Source organism: Chiroxiphia lanceolata, chromosome 2, assembly GCF_009829145.1.
Source record: "Chiroxiphia lanceolata isolate bChiLan1 chromosome 2, bChiLan1.pri, whole genome shotgun sequence".
Taxonomy (NCBI): domain Eukaryota; kingdom Metazoa; phylum Chordata; class Aves; order Passeriformes; family Pipridae; genus Chiroxiphia; species Chiroxiphia lanceolata.
Window position 1 is genome coordinate 64,325,978 of NC_045638.1, and position 19,132 is coordinate 64,345,109.

At 37.5% G+C, this 19,132-nt stretch overlaps 1 long non-coding RNA gene across 1 annotated transcript; it reads left to right on the top strand.

Annotated features, from left to right (window-relative positions):
* The first annotated feature begins 681 nt into the window (after window positions 1-681).
* LOC116782761 lies at window positions 682-4,437 on the top strand. The gene is made up of 5 exons (XR_004355342.1): window positions 682-741; window positions 1,533-1,571; window positions 2,938-2,965; window positions 3,511-3,564; window positions 4,334-4,437. It is a non-coding gene; the product is annotated as an uncharacterized LOC116782761 (long non-coding RNA).
* The last annotated feature ends 14,695 nt before the right edge of the window (window positions 4,438-19,132 follow it).

Sequence of the window (19,132 nt, forward strand, 5' to 3'; positions counted from 1 at the left end):
AAAATGCTGCAGAACAGAAGCAGGAGAAGGTGTTAATGATGTGAGAGCATTCAGAGTTAACCTGAAAATCCCTCCTCCATTTGATGGGAATCATATTTGCATCTTCCACAAATTGCCTTATCTATTAGGCAGTAGTCCATCTGAAGAGACAATATTTCCTCTTCTACTGTTGAAAGCTTGCTGATGTGCAGTAAAAAAATCAGGGCTCTTCTAATCTGTCTGTCTGCTCTTACTTCAACCTCCCTCCTCAAAGTCACATCTCCTTTTTTTCTAATCCTTTTTGTCACTCAGTTTTGTGCTTTACCCTCCAAATGACACAGTGCACTTCAGAACATTATGTGAGCAGAGTGCCAAGAAAAGAGCTGTGGTTGGAAGCAATGATTCTTAAGCTATAATTCTGGAAGTATCAAAGGTCTCTAAAGGCTTTTCTGAACTTATGTGAACAAGATGTCTTAAGAATTGAAAAAGAATAAAAATAGCGACTGAGGGTGCTAAGAAGAAACTCTATGATTTTTCTCTGATTCCGTCATCTGCAGAATGAAATGTTGACAGATTTGCTGGGCTGAAAGAAAAGCTATGTTCCCATATGTCTTCCTTTCTGGATTTACAGATCCGTGGTGTATGTTGTTGGAAGCTATCATCTATGATCTAACAATGAATGCAGCTCCTCTATGGATGTCGTCTTCTATCCACAATATCTGGAAAAGAGTATTAAAACAGTGAATACTCTGGATAAGTTTTGTTAGTTGACTGTGGAAAAGACAGTGCTATGTACTGCTTTATTGCAAATTCATAGACAACTATAGTATATTAAAATTTCCATTGTGGCGATGAAAGTGATTTAGGATTTTTCTGGAAAACAATTAGAATTTTATTGTTTTAATATTTGAAGATTCACTTGACCACTTAAAAATATTGTCTCACAACTCAGCTTCATGAAGGAACTTTTGATAGATTCTTTCCATAAGGGAAAAGAAAATGGTAAATTATATGATACACAGAGAACCTTGTGTGTATGCACACACATACATATGTAAGTGTGCAAATATGCGTGTGTGAATACATATATACATACACCCATAAGTGTGTATTTTCTAAATATCTCCATATATATATGTAATTATACACAAACACTAACATATAGAAGTGTGTGTTTTCCCCTTTCACATTATGGTCGGTTGTCCTGAAAAAAATTATTTTGCAAATCTTTTAATGAGATAAATTTAAATTTGTTGAAGCTGTAAAAATTTAAAACAGAAATGAGAATTTATTTACTATTTGAGAAACATCATTGCTTTGAAAACACTCAGAGACTTGACCTTTACCACCTAAAAATAAAGAGATATTTTGACATTTACTGTACATATGAGTAATACAGCATTTGGTAAGCTATATTTGAGGACTGTATGTGAACTGTTATGATTTAATCTTAAAATTGTGGTAGGAAATAATTTTCCTTAATGTTGGTTTTTAGTAAATTTTTAAAAATCTTGTTCTCTATTATTGCTTTACCTACCTGTAAATGCTGAAAGATCCTTTGGAATTGCAGGCTGCTCAGGATCAAGAGCCTAGTATGTGTTTGATGAATTTCATGTGACGGACTTGAAGAGTGATTTCCTAGGAGGGCTCAGATGATAGAAAGAAAGCTTTATCTCTCCTTTCTCTTTAATACTGTGCAGAGAAGAAATACATGCTCAGAAAGGACAGCTTTTAGGAAAAGAGAAAGAAAAGTAGTGATTGAGCATAATTTCTAATCATGATACATCTCTCTCTTTCCATTTGAAGTTAAATGGCCTCATTTTCCTAAGTACCTACTGTAAATGCTTCAGGTATCCATGAGTATGAAATCTCCCTCCTCCTGGTTGCTTTGCAACATGAAGTTCGGTTATTATCTGTCTAGTGTATTCCATCTCATGGTTTAAGGAGAGAGAAAGACAGAGGCTGTGAAGTTAATCACTGCAATCTCCTCTAGAGAAATAGCCTGGGAAGTGGTGGTCTCTGCTACATCTGAAAACAGAAACAAATCTGTACCCTGGAGAAAGGAAGAGATTAAATGTGAACGGGGTTCAAAAAAATGAGGCCGTTTGTCAAAGAAAGTCCTGATAACAGCAAGGGAGATCCAGACAAAGACCTTTTGTTACTCTCTGCTGTGGCTGTTAGCTATCTTTCTTCGCTATCACTTGAAGGTAATCAGTTAGAGTTTTATAGATTAAAGTAAAAGTCTTACATCAAAATCCAGCAGTTTTGAGAAATGAAATGGAGAGCAGAACTAAGTAGTGAGTTCGCGCAAACCAGACCGCAGTAATATGTACTGCCTGCAGATTCAGACTAGCCTCATGTTTTTAGGTAAATGAAATTCTATTTGGAAAGGCCTACATACTCTTCTTTCTGGGAGAAAATCTTGTTTGTGTCCATTGCACCATTTGGATATAGTAGCTCCAGGTAAAACAACCTATTAAACAGCTCTTTCAGTTTAATTGCATGTGATGTTCACAAGGAGATGGTCAATGATTATTCCATACTTTCAAGATAGTTTCTACAAAAAGGTGGGAAGATTATGGTCCACCCAGACAGTTTATCTGCCAATTTCTTTGTGATTAATGCAAATATTCAATCCTTGTGACTGTGTGGTGAAGCATCTGTATTTAGACCTCAGTGGGGAAATTGTTTAACTCTTTGCATTGAATATTTTAATACATTCTTTGGAGAGACCATCTCATCTATCTCATGAAGGATTGGTAACATTAATATAATCATTTGTGTGTAGGCAAATCCAAAACCTTTTTTTTAACTTACTGATACTAGTTACTGTATTATGTTAGGCTTCAGGTTTCTTTGAAAAAAGTAATTGAATATATGTCACAGACATAAGAGGAAGTTATGTAAGTCTTAGGAAACATTATCCTTTACTTTACAATTGTGTGCTACTGTCCACAGGGCTAATAGGATCCATCATGGGATTCAGGTGGAAGAGTGTTTTGATGTTTGTGTAAAACTTATGGGATATTTTAAGGGAATTGTGGCAATTTGTGAGGTTTACACATCGATAGGGGTGTAATGCTGTGGGAAAATAGAAGAAGGGCTTAAAGGACCTTCTTGAGTGTATTCAATTTGCTCATCAGTACATTTGTCTGACTGAGCCATGTGTTAATTATCACAATTAATTATCACAGTCATATCTTCTTATGAAACTCTGTTTTTACTGTCTATATGGGTGAATTCTCCACCCATCCTGTGGGTGTGTATGTAAACATAAATTAATTTAAAACTGGACTAGCCAGTGAGTAGAAGAGATGTTAGTACCACCAGCTAGAGTGGAACCATGAACTTCCAGGGGCCTAAAGTCTGTGTGCCCACAGCTGGGGAGACCAGAGGATCAGGGACCAGCTACTGGATAGACCGAGTATCTAGGCCAGCTGCTGGAAGGATCAATATTGCACCTGCACATATAACAGATGTACATATTTATAACTGCGTGTATGGTCACCTATGGTTACATTCTACTAACAGGCTTCAACCTTGATCAGTGAAAGAGGACAAACAAGGATCAGGCTGCCTGTTCGTGTGAGGGCTGTGTATTTACTGTCTGTGTTGTTCTGTGTGATGTGTGTGAATATGGATATATCTCTACATGTACGCTACATAAGATGCATTTGGGCTTACTGGGAGTGACTGCTCAACCTCAGTGCTGGCTGGAGATGGGGACACAGAGAGCAGCAAGCTTGCATCTATCAGGGTATGGGGTTTGACAGCTTGTAAGAGAGTACTCCAGTCTGAGCAAGCAAGACTCTTTTTAATAAAAAAAGAAGAAGCTTATGTGCAAGGATCTATTACTGCCAAGCAGATTTAAACCTCCTGCTTGTAGAGGGTGTTTTTTTCGTATATCCACTAATGTTTCTCTATAATCCTTAGAGACTTTCCTTAAGATTGCCTCACAAGCTATTTTCATAGAATAAGGAGACTTTGAAATGAGCTGACAAGCAGAAGAATCACAGGTCATGAAACATAAAGAATAGGGGGACTCACTTTACTAAGCTGCCCTTTTTTTTTTTAAACAACAGAACAAGTAAAACTTCTACTCCTTTATGTGTAATATTATAGCAACGATCACTTTGCTATTACAAATTATTACTGCAGTTGGAGAAATGACTAGCTGAAGTTCATATTTTGGGGGGTGTGGGAATGGGGTGGGAGGCTGCACACTAAATTGGAGGATTTATTTTATGTGTTTCCTGGGGCTAGAGACTGCGTACATTCCCACGAAACAGAAAAAAGTTAAATTACTTTTCCTTTTGAAATGCAGTTGTACTTCTCTTCCTCTACCACCATCCAGACACAGATATTACCAGGTAAAGAGAGAAGTTACCTGATCCAAGGACTGCTGAAGACTGACTCTTATATGCTTCCTCAGCAGATTGATCTGGCCCTTGCAGGGAGGTAAAAAACCTTGCTGTGTTCACAATGCAGAGGATTCTGTTAGCTCTGTCTTTTTATTTAGTGTTGAGCTGTAGAAATTCATTGCAGATAATGATCTTACCTGCAATGATTCTACACAGAGTATCCACTCTATGTAGTGTTCACTAGATGATCTAACCAAGTGATCTAGTTTATAAAGAAAAAACATATGGACCAAGAAAAATAAGATGTTTAAGAAAGCTGTACCAGGTGCAGAGGTACACAGTGAAATGAGAACAGTCTTAGTATGAACTGGAGTTCTTTTTCATCACTGCCGTGTCCAGCCCTCTCAAATGTCCTGCCTTGGTCCATTCCAGAATGCCATTGTTATGCACCAGGTTTTTTCCTTCTGGGTGATTCCTTTGGCACACCCATAGGGATATGCCTTTTCCCTATCGCACAATCACAGGTCTGAAGACAACATGCTTTCCAAATTAAATCTCTCTGTGTAGGGATAATTACCTTGCATGCAATGTGATGTGTGTGAATATGGATATATCTCTACATGTACACCACATAAGATGCATTTGGGCTTACTGGGAATGACTGCTTAACATCAGTGCTGGCAGGAGATGGGGATAAAGCCATAATTTCTCACTTTCTCATTCCTGTGGCACACTGGTTCACACCGCTCCAAAGGGCGGAAACGTTTATAATGCTTCATGTGAATGAACTGCTCCACAGTTTCACTAGTGCCAGGTGCTGACCACCTGTCTTACAGCCCATCTCTTGCTGAAAGTTGGTTAGCCTGGCAAGTGTGGTACCATGATCAGGGCTTCACAGTCTATGTTCTTAACTGCCTCTCTTGAGATAGTTTCCTCTTTCTTGAATTTTTCTAGTCACAACTTTCTTGTCTGGCATTTTCCTGCCCAATAAAATTATTAACTAAGAAGTCATGGTCTTCTTTAGTTGAGTTCTCAGTTTCTATTCTTCTGCCAGTCTTACCAGATTTTTTTTTTTAAATTTTTGTTTTGTTGGCAGCGGTCTATTCTTTTCCCTCTGCTGCCTCCTCTAAATTTCTTACTTCTTCAGTCAAATCAGATGGTTTCCTTTACCATTACACTTTTCTGCATTGAGGGGAAACTGGTTGCCTCTGATAATAAAGGTGGACCAGCTTCTTTTTACTTAATTTTGTTTTCTCCATAAAACATCCTGTAGCTCCTAAGTGGAAAGACTTAAGGATTCCATGTAGTGGATTGCAAATGTAAAGTCTATTTGGGTTTAGAACCTCTGATAAAGCTTTCTCAGTGCTTACAGGGTATTTCATGGTTTTAAACAAAACTGAAATCACAGCACATAGAAAATTTTGGCTGGAGTTGTTCAACTTGTTGAAGTAATAAAAAAAGAAATCCCAGAAAGTGTTACAAACCTGAGTCTTCTGTGTTGTTACAGTCTTGGAGCTGTAATTCTCTGTCTGTTAAAGTCTGAGTTGGATTCAAAATCCTTTAACTAATGAACTAACTTCTCTGAGGGGCAGATAACTGTTACTCAATTAAATTTGCAAAGAAGGCAGATTGTAGCAAAGGGGGAAAAAAAATCCAAAACCAAACCACTTACTATTACTACAAAGGACATCTGTCTTTGAATGGGGAAAAAAGGTGCTAATTTCAGACACAAGCTTACAGTGATCATTTAGGTAATTACATTAAATTATGGTTAATGTAAGTAATTATAGTTATTTAGTTATGACATATTTCAGCACAGTTAGCCATGAGACATACTTGGTGCCTTGACCACAGAGAAGGAATACACTCAGACATCATGTTGTCTGTATCCTGTATGAGCCACTGCATCTGAGTCAGGTGCAGTCTCTAGTACCATTCACACAGCTGAGAAGCTCATGGAATGGAAAGTGATTGAAATATGGAAAGGAAGCTACTTACCATGCCTTCTGGTCTATGAAGGCTTGTCCTGGGTGTACTTTTTCTAACATTATGTCTGATGGCAGTTAAAATTCCTAAGTACTGCTCTGCTTTTTATTCTTTCCTCCAAATTATTATGCCACAGTGTAATATTTCCCCATATCCGAATATTTTTTCTACTAATCACTCCGTATTTTCATTTTCCATAACATAATTATATGGCACTTTTTTCTAATTATAGCTACTCTTTTTCTTATGTGACTAAAGCAGAGAGGATTATTTTCTCCTTATTTCTGTGACATGATGCCTCGATCAGAATTGCATTGCCTTTTTTTTTGTTTTCCTGTCATATTGCATATTAATCTAATTTATTCCCAATTAAGAGGTTCAGGTCTCTTTTGGAATCAGTGGTTTTCGAGGTCTTCTCACCCAGAGGCTAATAGATAAATTATTTTTCCCAGATGTGTTAAACTCTAATCCTACAGAGAATCTTATGTAACTGCTTGGCTTTATTCTTCTTGAATATTCTTACTGGAGTGGATAAGACTGGAGTGCATAAGAAAATATTTGTGTTATCAGACTTTTATTAAAATGAATCTTGATTAAAAATAAAAGTGATTTCATAATATCAACTTTTAGATCTCTTAACTGAATGTTAAGAGTGTGAACTACTGTTTATAGTTTGTCTTAGTTAAATATTATATCAATAATTTCTGAATAGAACCAAAATGAATTGTTTAATATGTATTGCTTTAGTCTAAGAATATTTTATGTCTCTCAAGGTATTTTTATTTTTCTGAAATGAGAATATAAATTTAGAGTTCTAACAAAAATTCTGCTTGTTTTTTTTTAGGGAAGTTAAAATATTTTTTTCCCTCTTTGTGCATTATTTAAAGCAGCCAGATGCTTTGGGTATTCTGGTTGCTTTTGGAAGGAAACTAACATTTCCAGTTTAAGTTTATAATTTAAACTGAAATATCTAGGTCTCTCATAGTTAGTGTACTTTATTGCTTTCTATCTGATTAAACACATAACACTGAATTATCTTTACAACTCTCCAGTTTTGGTTTCTTTAATGTTCTAGACTATTTTGTTGAGGTATATTGTCTTCTATGTCTCTACGAACTGTCATTTCCCAGCAGCTTTGAAAAGTTTAGTATTTTGCCCCCCTTTTCTTTTTAACTTTTTTGTTTAATCCTTTTGATGTGGCTTAACCACAGTTAATGGACTCAAAGCAGACTCTGTGGCCTATGTTACACAATAGAATCAACTGTTGTAGCAATGGTACCTCTCTAAGTCCCAGAGCTTATGTAAAACTTTGATTTATAAGGAAATGTGTCTGCTTGAACCCTGATTCAACCAATCATCCTTGCTTTGCAAATCTCTAAAACACATGTGTATAGTAGAATGCTTGCTGAATACAGAAGGATGAAAGGATTTGCTTATGTTTTGTTGAGCTACTTAGTAAGAAAAGTTAGAATAGCTGAAGATGAGGGAATACCTTGGGAATTTTGATAGTTCTTTGGAATGTCTGAGCTTTTATTTCTTGAAACATTTTAGATGATCACATGAAAACCATGACTTAACAGGAAATAGAACAAGCTAGGTTGATAATCCTGAATCCAGAGATTTCTATCTCCACTTAGATTATAAAAAAGTCAGCATAAGAGATACAGACTAAATCTCTTTCTGCTGATCTGTTTGCTGGGTTTTTCTTTCTACCCACTCTGTGCTTATGGAAGGAAACAAATGATTCATCTTGTATTCTCTTTGGAATACCTCAATCAAGTGAGATTTTTCTTTCAAACATTCTTGTTTCCCCACCATGCTTATCTAAATTCACTCTAGGGAGATACAGTGACAGATTTTCTAGGATGTCAGGGAGAACCCCCAGTCTGGTAAGAGTATTCATGACTATGACAAGAAAGACAGAATGTGTCCCTACTGTGTCAGTGTGAATATCTGCTAAGCAACAGTAGCCTAAGGAAGAATACATGAAGACAGTCAGCATTTGGTATTTTCCAGAATATTCTCCCAACTTCCAGTTGTTCCTGACAGATGGATTTATGAATTGAGGGGTGTCTTTGCATTTAACAGCTCTTGGTGATTTTTTTTTTCCCATAATGTTGTCCCGTTAGTTTTGAACCTACCTAGATTTTGGCATTGGTGACCTTCAGTAGCAATGAATTCTACACTATGGGGTCAAACAGAGGAGATAAACAAAAATGATTTATTCATTCTGACACTTCCAGTTTAAACTAGCTCTTCTCTATCTTGGCAGACCTCATGGTTTCCACTCAACAAGGTTAGCACCTCATCTTTTGCTACGATTTTAACATTAAGTTCTACTGCTACAATTTTTGTTATAAACACGCACACACTCTCACACATTGCTTGCTCATGGTCTATGGTCTATTCACACAAAACTTGCCATGCTTTGGTGTCCAGCTTTCAATTTCAATCAGCTCTGTCTGTCCAAACCTTTTTGTATCAGATTGCAAGCCTTGGTCTGTCAGCTGCTGGATGAATTCTCCTGGGCAGCTGAAGGAGAAATGAGTCAACTGCTGGCCCTGCCCTGTTAGAGACCAGGTTATTTAATTGTGATTCAAAGCCAATTGCTTCCTTCCCAGTGCAAAACTGTCTCTGTGAGCAGAGAGACTGAAAGCGGAATTTACCTTTTATTATTTCAAAAATAAGCAATGTATAGGTGTTTTAGGCCAGACTGGCTCGGATTGAGCTGCCTGATTTTACATACTTAAACTAGGAGTATTTTCATTTGCCTCTACCTGGTCAGCAGAGTAAGTTGATCTCCTCAGAGGAAGTCTGGACCTCTTCCATTTAGGCTCCTCTTGCAAGTTATTCTGTAGAAGCTTGCCTTTTCCTACTGACAGTAAAGGGAGTGTGAGGAAACTGGACAATTAACTTGAACATTAAAATCTGTTAAGTAAAATTACCTACAAATAAGGATGACATGAGATGTTGAGCATGACAGTGTATGGGAAGCTTTCAAATGCATTAATTATCTGATCTAGGTTGCTAATTATGGGATATGAGTCTACTAGTACATTAGTGACTAAAGCTGGCTTTTAGCTTCTTCTGTAGTAATTCACGAGTTCATGTCTGAAGGCCTTCATCTGGTTCTGCCATACAAACCAAAAGGGGATCTGTCTTGTTAGCATACACTTGAAATACTTTAGTCATGTATAACTTTGTTCTATGCTCCCAGCAAAACATCATGTGCTCTTCTTTACTGCACTTCTTTGAAAGCAGAGCCCTACTTGTTTGCTGCTATCATATTTTGATATTCTAATCTCAATTCTGCCTCCTTTATCCTTTTAGTAATTCATTATAATGTAATTTATAGGTAGTAGCAAAAAAGTGAGATCATAACACAATACCAATTTAGAAAGTTAAAGTTTAATTACTATCCATTCACTGTACATTAAGTCTACTGAAAGAGCAGTGCACTGGATTGATTGTTCTCTATTAATCTGTGTAGGAGAAAAAGTTTAGTCAAGTACAGTTGAGCCTTGTTCTGACTTTCAACATCATACCATAAATTAGCTGCACTGTGTGATGCTGCAGATGGTATATGTGCTATTTTTATTGCCATATTTTTTCACTCTTTAGTTTTAATTTTCTTATTACCTTTTATAATCACTGGGCAATTCGTTCAAAACAGAAAAACCCACTCAATCTCACAGAGAGACTTTTTTAATGGGTTATATTTTTACTGGGATGAGTTGACCAAAGGCATTGAGAAATAAAACTTTGAAATGAGGTGCATGCCTCAAATCAAGAAGGCAATAATTCTGCAGTTGCCTGGTGATGTTGGCAGAAGACATATGCAACTTATTTCTTTGGTAATTATACCTTTTCTCTAAATAGCTAAAAACTTGATAGTGTTCATCTATGAGTGTCCCACTGAAAAAGCTCTCCTGTCAAGCAAGAGTATAGATGGAAAATAGACAAGAATTTCCTTGTAATTTTGTGATATAAAAAAATATGGTACATTAAAAATACGACTCAAAAGTTACCAGCAGCAAGATATACACTATTTCAGTTTCTCTAGTGAGTTATGCAAACCATTATCTTTGCACCTTCTACTTATTGCTGTACTACTGCTATTTGGCTTTTCTGTTCGCTGGTATGACCAGCTGGAAAGCTGCCTGATGAAAAAGGACCTGGGGCTGTGGGTTGACAGCCAAGTGAACATGAACCAGCAGTGTGCCCAGGTGTCCAAAAAGGCCAGTGGCATCCTGGTTTGTGTTGGAAACAGTGTGGCCAGCAGGATTAGGGTAGTGATTGTCCCCCTGTATTTGTCACTGGTGTGGCTGCATCTCGAATCCTGTGTTCAGCTTGCTGCAAGGACATGGAGGTGCTGGAGGAAGTCCAGAGAAGGGCAATGAAGCTAGTGAAGGGTCTGGAGCACAAGTCTTATGATGAGCATCTGAGGGAGCTGGGGTTGTTAACTCTGGAGAAGAGGAGGTTCATCTGTTTGGGGCAGAAAAACCACCACACTTGGTTTGTGTAAAGGTATACTGAAAGACAGTATCTGCTTCTTTAAGGATCTGGTTAATGATTTTTTTTCAGTGTATAAGAAGTGATAGTAAGAAAAAGAGGAAGCCAGCTACTGGGGCCAGTGGGGTCTCATCATCAGGTATTGTAGCCAGTGGGGACTTCAACTTTCACCCACTGGGGTGGGAATGGTGTGTGTCCTGAAAACCAGCTATAGGGGTGCAGGTATGAATGAGATAGGTGGGTGAGTGGCTTGGTGTCAGTGGCTGGATCAGGACTGCAGACCACAGCCTGTGTGCTGAGGGTCGGCTGCTGGGGTGAGTGTCTGTACTTTCCCCAAACCATGTATCTGAGGAGGTGTCCTCGTGTATTTCCTGGCAAACCCCAAGATGGAGAGTAGGGGGGCCTTGGGTCTGGGCGGAGGTATCAGGTAGGTGAAGGGTCTGTGCTGTTATTTGGGGGGACCTGCCAGCGTGTGGTGCCCGTGGGATGACTGCGGCATGTGTGCAGTGAGCACCCAGAGGGACCAAGCAGTGAGCTGGGGACCTGTGGGGTGCGTAAGGGTGGCCAGGATCTGGGCAGGGGTGCTGGACTGTCACAGGTCCTGTGCTGGTGCTTTGGGGATCCGCAAATATGTATGTGTTTGGGAACTTGGGGAGTGTGGTGTGTGCTGCACTAGTGACCTTCTGCCTCTGCCAGCCCAAAAGGACGAGGTAATGTGTTTGTATGCGCCTGTATCTGATGCGAGACCTGACTGTGGAGGCTGCTGTGGGCAGCATATTGTCTGTCGCTCTCTGTGTGACCTGCCATGTCCATGTCCTCTGCGTGTCTGGATTATGTGCTCAGCTCTCAGCTTCACTGCTGGCTGAATCTGCAAAGGGGACAGCAGAGGCCACATTCTTTAGCTTGGCCAGAGACCCCAGGGCCAGGCCCCAGCAGCTGGGCAGGAGAGGTCTTGGGCCAGGGTGGCGGAGGAGGTGGCCACTCTTGACTTCCCTTAACATTACAAGGCTGGCCCTTGTATTTGTATAGGCTAAGCCAAATCTATTGAGGCAGAAGTTATCTCTGTATGGAGACACCTGCATTTCCTTCTCTCCAGGTTTTGAACAGGAGGCAAACTGAGATGGTCTTTTTCAACCAGATCTCCTCTTCTGGGTTGAGCAGCAACAAAAATATGAGCTGAGGTTTGGGCCAATCAGACAGTTTATGTCTGATTACCTGCTTTTTTATTAGCCCTTTTGCTTTACACAAGTCCTCCCAGACAACCTTCAGAAGCAGAAGGAAGAATGTTCTTATTTTCCAATAGAGGTGAGTTAAAACCTGTCTGGAATTCATGAGCTTCATTTCTGGGGTGGTCAGCAGATACTGTGATCTGACTGGTTGGTCAGCAGCATTCTCAGAGAACATCTAAAACTACTTTATGGGCTAGTTTTGGTCCACTGGCCACACTTCAGTCACCTCTACTTTGCTGCATTAGCTCTACACATGAGGAACTGTTACCTCTCAACCAAGACTACCATGTGGAATGAATGTTAAAGCATTATCTAAGCATTAAGTTTCTTTTTCATCTTTGAACATCAAGTTGCTGTTAGAGATGTGTTTCTGTTGTCTCTTGCTTTTCACACACTTCATGTAGAGATCAGAACTGATCTTTTCAATTTCAATGACAAGTTAGAACACTGGACATCTTGCCAAGAAACTGGTGGAAGAACTGTATTTTTCTTTTTTAAAGTTTTCATAAATACCATAAGTACCATCTCCTTAAACTGCTTTATACCCACTGTGGGAACAAGCTGAGTTTCTCCGCACCTGCATTTAGTTAATCGGAATCAAAACGGAGGATCGACCTTGGCTAAGTGCTTTGAGAGAGAGAATGTTATGTCTCAAAGTGGAAAACCACTTTAAACAACCTGCGTGATAAGTGCATGTTTTTCTCTCATGGCTGAACGCAGCCACCACATGATGTGAGTGTGAATGTGTGGGATCAGGGCACTGGTCTGGGACATTCCTGGGAATTCCAGTTGACTAAAAGAAAAGCATTGGGTACTGTTTGTGAGAAGAAAATGAACAAAAGGGGAAGACTGAAAAGTGTCAGTGAACAAGTCCCAAAACTGAACTCTGTGTGTGCAACCTCATTTTCTCCTTCAGTGCCCATACCCATCATCCAAGTGAGAACATACTGCAGCTGGAAATCTGAAAAAGGTCACTTAGCTAAAACAGTTGTTGATAGGTGTTTGGGGATTTTTTTGTGATACTTAATGCTCAATAAATAACAAACAAGATACCACCTTATCATATGAAACTGCCAGAAGTGAAAATGCATACAGAAATAAGGAACAGAGTTGTAGTAAGGGTATAATCTCTTTGTTAAACAGTAAATTAATTCTTAAGATCTTTTACAGAATGCTTTATGTGTAATTTCTTTGTTTTTTTTTTCAGGATGATTCAAGGAATCGCATTCCTTCAAAGCAACATCTATAATTTTTCCTAACTGAAGGATATTTAGAGCAGGCTAAATTGTTCACTGAAAAGAGAAAACAGGAGGAAAAGGAAAAAAAAGAACAGAAAAGAATTATTACCACAATGCAACCAACTTAGAAGCCTTTGGCTTTCTATCAATGAGAAGTGTCTAAACTTGCAGCAAGAATTAACAGATTGATGTGGCATACTGTGCAACTGAATCCTAAAGTATATATTGATAGTACAGAAAGAAACATTCCCAGTGATCTGCACAGTTAAGGCAACAACATTTTTACATTTCTTCCTGTGCTGGCAAAGAATGCTGCATCAGTTACTTCATTAGTGTGCATTGTTGTATGAACAGATTCCCTAGTGTAGCTGTAGACTGCCACTGGCAGCCACAGGAGGTCTAGGAAGTTGTACAAGTTATGGGTCACAGAATGATTTTTAATTGAATGTGGTAAGTAACAAGAAAGCTACAGTTTCTTTTGATATATTTATATTATAGTAGTATCATTCTGTTGATGACATCTTAATTCAAATTTCAAAATATTTTGTCTAGTATTTCAGTTTCAATCTGCTGAAATATCTATTAAAGCAATATATACATATATAATTTTGTCTGAATTTTCATTGTTAGAGGTTCATTCTCCTACAAACAAAAAAGCCTTTGGTTTCACTATATCTATGACATTCCTATGGGAATATTCTTGAGAACTGCATGTCCTGTTCATGCCTGAATCTATTTATTCTGCTTCTAACATCATCCTTCACGAGTTAGTCTTTTGAGTCATTCCTGTGGCAGTGGTTTCTGAGAATTTGTTAACAAATATGAATATGAGTCATCTAGAAAAGAAGAAAAATCTACATGGCATATAAAATATGCAAAGAGAGTAACAATTCTTATGGGCATATTTTAGCACTGTGCTGTCATGATGTGCTGATTCTACTTTTAATCAAGAATTTCAGAATTTTGTCTAAGTCATGGTGAAGTTTATGTTGTAAGCTTGTGTTCTCAGGACTTTTGTTCAGGTATGCATACATAAGTATACATATATATATATACATAAGTATGCATATATATAAATATATGTGCCTGTATATCTTAAGCAAAGGAAAATAAATTCAAAGGACTGCCTTATTCCTATTCAAATTCACTATGAAATTTCTTTCATCATGTGTCAGCAGGAGGAGCCATAGGACCTCAGAGTGACTTTTTTGTGATTTAAAATGAACCACATACTTTTAAGAGCGGAGGTATAAACATAACTTTGAGATTTCTGCTTTCATCCCATTGATTTTACAGGTGGAAATTGATTATGTAAATCAAGTATTTCAGTTTGTTATTCAGTTTCATGCTCTATTTGTGGCATTTTGTTGTATAGTTCCTACCTTAGATCTAGAAACTAGACGTTCCTCTTATGTCCCCCACAGGCCAGACCTACTTGTCGTATCTTGAGGACACAAGACAAATTTTTTTCCTTGCAAAAACTAGCCATTATCTCCTTATTTTGGAAAGAAAAAAGAAGTCATCAGTCTTTCCTATAACAACCTAGTAATTACCTTACTCATCCCAGAAATGGGAGAGCTGGCTTTTGTGCATAAAACCTTTTCTGCAGGTGTTATGCTCAGTTGCAAGGGGAGTTTCCCTCACTTTTTGCTTGATTTGTCTGACTATGCAAAATTGTATCCTCTGTTATGCTCCTTGTGGATTTCTCTGACCCTCAGGACTCCATCTTAATGCTCTTTGGTTTATAGTAAAGGTAATTATGAAATACTTGCAAGATTTCTTTTCAAAATGCAATGTTGTTTGAAACACACTGACTAAACAACAGTGAATAGACTCTGATTCCTGGTGAGATAAGAGCTGTATCATTTACTGTGTTCAGGTTTGAAACTGAGCCCATGGGACTGATTGGTTTAGTAATATGGATCTTCCCCAATTAAATGTACTGTGGCCAAAGAACATGTTATAATGACTACCAAAGTGTGAGTTTTTAGTTTGGTGAATTGTCTTTTGAATGAGAAATATGGAAAAAAGTTGAGTAGCAATGTTCAAAAGCTATTTGGTCGCCCTTGGTTACAAAGAAATTTGGCCCTTGGACAAATTATCATAACCAGTGAAAATTTATGTAAAATTTATGAACTGTCTTTGACCATTATTTAATTCAGACTTATAATAGTGATTTTAAAAACCAAAACATGCTCTCTTATTTTAAACCAACTTCAGGTCTGGCCTTCAGTCCTAATTGAAAAAAAACTCCAACAACTAATAACATACACAGAGAAAGAAAAATAGCATTTGGAGTGGTAACCAGATGGTGGTTGTGATACTCTGGTTTCGGATATAATTTATGACATTTTATTAGTCTTGAGATGAGAATTATCTTATGAAATCTGTGTGGGAATGAGTTGATTACTCTGTACCTAACTTATTAATTGCAAGAAAAAAATATAGTAGTGACCTGCTTCTGGAGATCAGTCTGGGATCCAGTAATTAAATAAATACTTATATATCCTGTATAGAATTTCACTAGGATATTGAATCAAGTTAGATCTCACTGGAAAAATATCTGTAAACATGTAATGCGCTAGCAGTTTCTTCCTGTGACACGGGAATTTGTTTACCCTTCTCTTACTTTTCTAACTGTGATGAGCTGTCATCTGTCATGCTGTCCTTGGTGAATTTCTACTCAGTGTTCCTTAGCTTATAATGAAAATGAATGTATAGCTAACCTGAGAGTTACCTATCAGGCTCTAATACTTTTTTTTGGTTTACATAAGTTTCTTGATATTGGCCTTGGGTCTTTTTGATTTATATAAGTCTGCCTCAGCAGACAGATTGACCATTTGAACACATTCACTCTGAAAATGACCTCATCACTTGGGAAATCTTGAGGCACAATCAGCGCTGTAAATGGCATTGGGGGATGGTGAAAAGAGCTCTGAATGTCACATGAAAAATGGTAACAAAACTACATAAACATGGTCATGCAGCCTTGAGAAGTACAATATGTTAAAAAAGTTAGAAGTAATGTGTTTTCAACAGGATAGCTTAATGTTCATAAGGAGACTTACTAAATTTAGTAAGGTAGAGATGAAACAGACATGCTCAGGTTTGCAGGGACTTTTGTTGGGTTAGTCAAAATATTAATGAAAGCATTCATCACTTTGCTATTAGTAAGGTTCATGTAACTTCTTCAACTTTTTTGGGGTATAACTGTATCTCCTCAATTAACAGACTCACTGAATGATCAGAAGGGACCTCTGGTGGTCATCTGATTCAACCCCATTGCTCAAGCAGGGACACCAGGTATCAGTCAGTCTAGGGCCATGTCCATGTCCAGACAGCTATTGAAGATCTCTAATGATGGAAACTCCATGACGACCCCTCAGGCAATCTATTTGAGTGCCTGCCTCTGAACTTCTCTGCGTTTACTCTTTGAAATAGCACAACCTGCTTTTCTGCTTTTTTTTTTTTTTTTTTTTTTTTTTTTAGCTGCTTGCTGCACCACTCTCTGGTTAAGCTGCTTGTACTATGATTTTTTAAATCTTTGCAAAATCGAATGATAGTTAGGACATGTCTATGAATATATGATTTGCAATGAAACAGGGAAATTATAGTAGTAAGAGCTGATACATATGGAGACACTAGCCAGATAAATCTTGAATGTGCAATGTTTGAATATTTTTGGTACTTCTGAGGAATATTGCATCTGACTCTTGGTTAAACCACTAGCTCCTTTCTTTGACTAGTTAGGAACATACCCTTTCCAATTATCTTTTTTTTTCTTTTCTGTTTCTATACATCATTATCTCCTGCAGTTTTTAGCTTTTTTTAGATAAGTTCTGTTATCTCTCCCACTGTGGTAGTGTCAATTCTATTGCCACATTTCCAATTGAGTAACATCTCTTCAGAGTTTTCTTAACACTAAGTGCTGGTGAAATTTTTACACGTGTATCTTTAGGTCCTTAGCTTTTAATTAACAGCCCATTTAAAATTGTTCTGCCCTTCTTACAGGTGAATTACATTGTGGCTTGCTGAGTCAATCACTAAGAGGTTCTGGATTATTAAACACTTCTTGTTTCTCACTTTATGAGATATTCAATTTTGTGTCTGGGAGGGCAAAGACTGATGGCTTTAACTCAGTTTAAAACCTAACATTCATAACATTACATAAGTTATTACATGTTATTAAGTATATTATCTTTTCTGATTATATCACTTCCCTGTCAATCATTTTTGTTATCTCATAAATCCATCTGAGTTTTGTCTGACACTGTAGATTAGGTAACTTTAAAAGAGTACATTGATCCAATATACTACTTGTTTGAACAGCCTACACTACATTTTAACAATATTGTGATTTTCTAGTGCAGTGTTGATCCATAAGCAGTCTTAGGGACTCTTTAAACTCTACCATCAACCCATATCCATAGGTGACTTTTCATCTTTAAATTTTAAATCGTAGAAGATAATCCCCCCTATTAAACATATGTAAGGAAAAAAAGTAGTCAATTTTTTTTTTACATGTGATTCATAAATGAAGTCAAGGTCTATGTGCCTTCTTCGCATCAGTGGACCTTTGCAAGCACCATTGTCAGCACTGCTGGGCTGTGTTATGAATAGTTGTGACTCCCTATCACAGTACAGTTAACCTCTTAAACACAAAATCACATAGATTACTAAGAGAAAATCTTTCTTCTTTGGAAAACTTACTTTATATTTGCCTGGAATCAAATGCCAGAAGAGATTAGATGGTTTATAAATCTTGTTGAAGGTACAAATATAGCATTTCTGCGTGATTCTGAACTGCATGTTTTCTTAATGAGCCACCAATTTTATTATTATTTTATTGAATAACTCTCTGGAAGTTTCTACCATTGCTCTATCCCTCATCTATTATTTTGAACTGGAAAAAAGGGAAAGAAAAATGTTAAGAAAATGAAGACTGAAGAGATTGCTTTTTGGTAGGATGCCCACAGACATGTTATTCTTGTCCTACCACATAGGTATCTTCAGTCACTGGAAATACTGTGTAGTTATCAGAATGATGATTGCACTTGGCAATGCCAAATTTTAATGATGCCAAATGTATATAGTTGTAGAGTAGGAAATATGAGTTGATAAGCTATATAATGGGAGGATAGGATTTGAATTTGTTACAAGATGCTAGAAAAGCAGAAATTTCCTTTCTGACTCAATCTGATATGTAGTTAGGTGGGGTTTATTAGCAGGGGTAGAACATGAGTTGGAGTGTTATTGTGTAGTAAAGGGAGAGATGAAAGAGGGTTCCTGTTAGAAAAAAAAAAAAGTAACTATGCTCAGGAAAAAGCTTACATGAAGATTTATATTGCAGTCATTTAAGTTATCCATAAGGCAAAACACAGCAATTCTGGGAATTTTCTGGTAGTTCCTATGGTAGAAATAGGGTTAAAATAACATCTATATAGAGCTCCATAGCGCTTAGTAGGGAAGAAGTTTATATTTTTGCCCTAAAGCATGTAAAACCAATCAAACGCAATCAACATGGAGGAGTGCCTGTGGACTAATATTTGAAGATCCACTTGCACAGAAATTTGAAGAATACATTCTCAGTCCAATGGGCAGATGAGAAGGGCAAACAAACAGCCCTGCCCCTCACTGTAGAGATTTTCCGCATGTTAGGATTTTTTTTTATTATTTTCATTCAGTACATGGGCAAAGTCTTAATAATATTCTCTTAGACACTAAAAAAAAAGAGAAGACAGTTATTGAAATTTATCTGACTTTAAAAAATACATGAATTACCTTTTCTTTTTGTAATCATTCTCATTAACTCACAGAGAACCATAAT